The sequence below is a fragment of the Uranotaenia lowii genome, chromosome 1 (assembly GCF_029784155.1).
Source record: "Uranotaenia lowii strain MFRU-FL chromosome 1, ASM2978415v1, whole genome shotgun sequence".
Lineage (NCBI taxonomy): Eukaryota > Metazoa > Arthropoda > Insecta > Diptera > Culicidae > Uranotaenia > Uranotaenia lowii.
In genome coordinates this window covers 138750053-138756363 of record NC_073691.1, presented here as the reverse complement: position 1 = coordinate 138756363, position 6311 = coordinate 138750053, and positions in this window count along the sequence as shown.

The following is a 6311-nucleotide window of genomic DNA, read 5'->3' as shown; positions in this document are numbered from 1 at the left end:
TCTGGATCATGTTTCATTATTTTATTTCAGAATGAAAATGAGATTTGTAAATGAAATTCTTCGACGACAATTTACAATGAGAAATGATTGTTATAAACAACGATATATTTCTGAATCACTAATCAGAAAAATGTATTAGAACAATAAAAAAATCAGTTTTAGTTATAAATTTATTAATTTGTTCTAATTTTATAGATATTTCTATCAAAATCTATCTGAAATATTTGCTTTTTCTAACGTATAGTTGGTAGGTAGTTGCAAAATTAATCATTAAAATGAATATCGACGATCGATGAACGCTATAGGAGCGGATCTGTTTCGGACGATAACACTTATGTCCGAGTAAGTGATTAATATTAAATTATTTGTCATTAGAAATATGTTTTATGCTTCCTTATTCAATTTTGGTTCCTTGAGAAAAAATACATAGTATTTGAAACGTTGGATGAAGCACAAATAAAAGTGTTTTTATCACTTACCTATAAGACCGAAATGCCATAACATAACCTTGAAATCATCCCGGTCGAAAAAATTACTTACCTTTAAAGAATTCTTAAATTTGCAAAAAAGCATTGGGATAACTCGGTTTCGGTTCAAAATACTTTATTTTGTAGTCCCATTTTTGGATCTCCATAGCTGAGCGTCCTGTTAAATTTTTTGGGAAGTATTCTGAGAGTTTTAAAATCGGATATTTTTTCTGCTTGATCTAATGGTTGTGAATTAGTAGATGATTTTTTATGATCTTGCACGGTGGTATTTTTTCTCTATCTCATTATAATTGTTTGAAGCTGCTAATTTTCCATCACGTCAGAAATTTACATAAGGTCGATTTACAAAAAAAAAAACATGCCAGCAAAACTAATTCTAGGGTCTTTATCAAAATCGCTAATTTTCAATTTGCTGATGCCGTTGTAAAACGGTTTGGACCAGGTTCATCCGGCCAACTGCCATCTAATCATTTCAATTACCGAAACCAGCCGACGGGCCGTGCCGCTCTTGAAATTAATTGAAAATTCTGCATGCGCGAATGCTCTTCAATAGTTTGAATGATGTTGGAAGTCCCATCCAACAACCATCGCCATCATTAAAATTATTCACCAAAACGTCGGAATAATCTAGAGATGGCCAACCAGCAGCCGGTGATCGCTAATTTTCTGATACTAATTCTACTGGCGGCTATAAAGCCATGAACTGTTCTCAACATTGCTTTGATTGGGCAGTGGGCTGAACAAAATCACACAAGCTACGTTTCCAACTTTAAGTGGATTTATAGAAGAATGATAGATGTAAGGACCAGATTGCAAAGCATTAAAAATCGCTTCAGTTCAAAGCATTTAAGGTTAATAAATTATTCCATTTGGGCCCACAGGGAGCCGTTGTGAAAATATTCTATCAGCAAAAGGCTCAAACCTAGAAAATTGTATTACGTGATGGTCTAATGAAGTGCGATATAGAACCAGAATCGGATGACTCCATCAGCATGAACCCGCGCCAATAACGTCTCAACATTTCTATTTTTTGCCACGGGTACAGCAGACATCAGCAGGAAAATGTTAACGGCTTCTAGAGCAAGACAAGGTGGTCCAAAATTGGTCCACTGGTCCAAAATAAGTTCGTTACCCTACTACTACAAAAATGAATCCTGTTGGATAAATTTTTAGTTTAACACGTTTGGAAGGCTTGAAATTTTGGTACCTTAAGATAAAATTTTCAATATTAAATGGAATACAAAATGGTATTTTTAGGAGAATATTTGTTGATGCAGACGGTACTTTCACTTTTTAAGACTTATCCACTACTTTGCATAAAAAAGTTTACTAAGTGATTTTTTGAAAATATTTTATTTTTAAAGCTTTTATAATTTCAATAAGTTTTAATGTTATCATTCTCATTTTTTTTCTTGCAGGAGAAAAAGCAGTTTTACAGTCAACTGAACAGCATGGTAGAGAAAATTCCGAAGGGTGACATTCAAATCCATTTGGGCGACTTCAACGCAAAGATTGGCTCCGACAATCAAGACCTTGAGCGAATCATGGGGCGCCATGGCCTAGGACAGATGAGCGAAAACGGAGAGCTGTTTGTAGAATTCTGTGGCAACAACAAAATGGTGATCGGTGGATTGCTCTTCCCCCATCGACCAGCACATAAGGTCACTTGGGTATCCCGAGATGGCCAAACAGAAAATCAAATTGACCACATCTGCATCAGCTGAAAAAGAAGAAAGAGCCTTCTTGATGTACGCAACAATTGCATCTGACCATCACCTCGCTCTTGGTGAGATACGACTGAGAGTTGCTCATGTGCAACGGCGTGAGGAGAAAGTCGCGTGTCGATACGACGTCCGTCGGTTGGAGAATTCAGAGGTAAAAAGGGCATACATGTTCAAGCTAGAATCCCGAGCCTCAGAATTGTCGACAGACGGAGCAGTCGAAGAACAGTGAGGTGGAATCAAGACTGCCTTTATTAAAACGAGCCATGGTACTCTCGGTAAAGTTCGTGGAAGAAGATGTGAATGGATGTCGGATGAAACTTAGAGGATGGTCGATGATAGGAGAAAGGCTAAAGTCGGAATTGAACAGGTATGTACAGTAGACTGAGTCGATTTGGGGTCATTTTTGAATTTCTCAAACCTTGGGGTCTTAAAAGCTTCGTTTTGGTCCAAAACTCATCCATGATTTTTTGCAGAATTTTTAAGTAAGGTTTACATTGTATGGGAAAGTTGAATATTTTGTACTGAAAAATCAACATCATTTTTGTTTCTTCTGTGGAACCGAGCCTGCTAATGATTTTTGTGCCAATTTATAAAATTCCTAAAGGAAATTTTCCGCTGAACAACTTTGGCGAATATCATAACTTCGTATCTTTGTAGACAAAAAAGTTATTAGCTGTTTAACAGGTGTATGTCTTTTTGGGTTGATAAACCATGAATTCAATTGACACCACTGCTTGTGCCCAACGAAGTATGGCATGAAAAGTGGTCTTGCAATTCTTCGCTAGGCATCCAGCAGTGGTGTCAATTGAATTCATGGTTTATCAATCCAAAAAGACATACACCTGTTAAACAGCTAATAACTTTTTTGTCTACAAAGATACGAAGTTATGATATTCGCCAAAGTTGTTCAGCGGAAAATTTCCTTTAGGAATTTTATAAATTGGCACAAAAACCATTAGCAGGCTCGGTTCCACAGAAGAAACAAAAATGGTGTTGATTTTTCAGTACAAAATATTCAATTTTCCCATACAAACCTAAAAGTTCAAATTAACTCATGTAAATGTTACTTAAAAATTCTGCAAAAAATCATGGATGAGTTTTGGACCAAAACGAAGCTTTTAAGACCCCAGGGTTTGAAAAATTCAAAAATGACCCCAAATCGACTCAGTCTAATGTACAGTTTCAGGCAAAGCAGCCGACCGTGTACGATATGCGGAGCTGGAAAAGGCAGTTAAACGAGCTTGTAGACGAGACACAAGGATTGAAAAACTCATTCATACGATCGACGGAACCTGCATCGCTCCGATTTTTGCTCAAAAGAATGTCGTGGAACGCGAATGAGGTGTGAGCGAGAATCTCCTGTTCTCACGAACCAATCCCGACCAAAACAAAAACACGAACAAGGTTCCTGATTCCTTTTTATTTTGCTTCCCTCTTCGCACACAAAGTTGAGCATCAACCCGACGATTGCGTAGCAGCGAGCTGGTTCGTGAAAATTTTTACCAACCCGCTCATGAGCCGTGTTAGTAATGATATTATTTCTTCCCGTGGAAAAATCTTCGTCCCTTTGCGAAGCTTGAGCTTAAAAAACACTAACAGCAACAATACTGACGCCAAGCCGTGTTGGCTTTCAAAAGCGTTGGCCAACAGGAATTGAAAAAAAAGAAGAGCAGTGTGCATACGGTCGGTAGAGTCAATCCATGTTAGTGATGTTATTATTCTTTTCAGGCAAATACGCCGAGTCAAAAGAATACATTTCCTTCGTGCTAGTGGTGTTATTATTGCTTCCTACGGAAGAATGTGCGTCACTTCTTGAAGCTACAAGCTTGAGGGAACATCCATAACATCAACAGCAACAGTGTACACTTGTGTAGGGAAGGCCAATCTTCAAACGATCGGTGCTCGGATGGTACGGAACGGAGCCGAAAGATTCCTTTTTCTTTTTCTTTTGAACTGACGTACTTACTCACTCCCCTAAACAGACAGCAAGCTTGGTATCTAAATTTTCACGAAGCAAATACGAGCCTCTCGTGATCCCGTTGCTCAGACTCGCTCATGAATATTTTGTAAAACGTGCAACAAAGAAACTGCCATTGTAGAATCGTTTGTGTTGCTATTCGTGATTGTATTGAGCACAACCCCCTGGCAACTTGACGTTTCCCATACTAATCGCGTGTGCCAGTTTTTTCTGGTTCTCTGGTTCTGTCAAAATCTCATTTTCCCTCAACTAACATATCGAAAGGGTGGATAATGAAATGTTCGACTAATTCAAGTTTCATAAATAATTTTTTTGTTGCAAAAAAAAAAGTTTTTAAAAACAATGATTAAAAATCACCTTATTAGCGGAAAAGGAGTTGATGTTTTAAGAAAAATACGATAATATGGTCAAATAAAGTCAGCTTTTCGAATGGCTTCTATTTATGAAATACACAAGTAAATTTATTTCCCAAAATCCCTCTAATTGGTTTATCGCATAGTAAATTTTAAAAACAACATTTTATTCATTTCTAAACAATATTAACTTTGTTAGTTTTTTTCGAAGAGATTCTTTAGAATCATTATGTTGTTTAGCGAAGGACTCCATCCGAAATTTCAAATAAAAATCAACGGCTAATTTCAACAACAAGTTTCGATGGTTAACTAAAGCATCTTGATCCAAAATGTGTTCGGCTAATCCTCTAAAAACATCTGGTGTATCATTTGAAATCCGTGTCAGAGTTCGATTCATTATGATATCATAATAGTATGCTAAGTTTATACGTTGATGATTTTGTACTACAATTTTTACCTCCAACTCGGTTATTTTGCACACCTTTAACACATCTGCATTAACTTCTAACCTGCCAATAGAACTATTGAAAAGTTCATGTCTGCAATCTTCACATTTGATGCTACGAACTAATTTTTTTTTAATTAAACTTGCCGAATTTCGTAAGGCATGCTGGTGAAAATTATCGTCGATGGTGTTTTTAATTATTTCGTCGTCTTCTAGGGTAACTTTATCCATTTCCTCCTCAACCATCAAGGGCTCAATTCTAACCTTGTTGATATTATTGAGGTAAAATTTTGCTTTATCGTCCACTTTCAAAAATCTCAACTCGTCGAAATATAGAATATTGGCATCTGCCGACAAAGCCACCTCATTATTGACAATAAGTCTTTTGTACGCTGCTCTGAATTGGGTAGCTGTTGGATTATTGTTGTTGCCACCTCTGGAACGTATTGCAGCAAAAAAAGATTCTAAATGATCTTGGCTACACCAATATCCGTAGATATCCGTAATTTCTTGAAGATCGACTACATGACGTTCAAACATACATTGAAAGCTTTCGATGGCCACCAGGAATCCTATAAATCCGGTCTTATTTATGGTGTTAACCAGTTTTACCCATGTTTGCGTACCTAGGCAAATAGTATGAATAGATAATCATTTCGTAAAATAAAATTTTTTTTTTTAAATTTTTCTTTACCTTTTTTTTCTTGGAGAATTTCAAGCTCCATGATGTACTGCTTGGCTTTGTTAAATAGTCTACGGAAACATGTAATAGTGTTCTCATTAATTGGCCTCTTAAATCCTTTTGAATTTGGGTTTTTAGAATTGAACACGTCGAATAGCTCATTGAACAATGTGATGAACTCTGATGTTTCTTTGCTATCTTCAAATTCCTCCATTGTCGAATTGAGCTCTTCAAGGGCCTCAGAAACTCTTCTGCTCAGAGTTTGTGCTGCTAAATCTACTCGCATCTTTTCATTTTTTAAATTTATATGTTTGTTTGATAACTTTGAAGCCTTGAATCCGCTTAAATTTTGGAGATCATTAAGTTTGGACAAATATTCCCACTTAATTTTGCCCGTGCTCGATTTTATTTCTTCTTTTGAAGCTAATGTGTTGCGCACTAATTTCAGCATGTGGCAAATGTCCAAAATAATAAAAATTGGTTCTTTTGTGATGGGATGGTCAAAATGCGTCTTAAAGTTTTCGTCACATTTTAAAGACGCTCCTAATGCGTTGGCAGTGCTCACGTTTGTGTTCAACCCGTCGAACGTAAAAACGATGACAGTAACACCAATTTCATGAAGAGTCGCCAACACAGTTTTG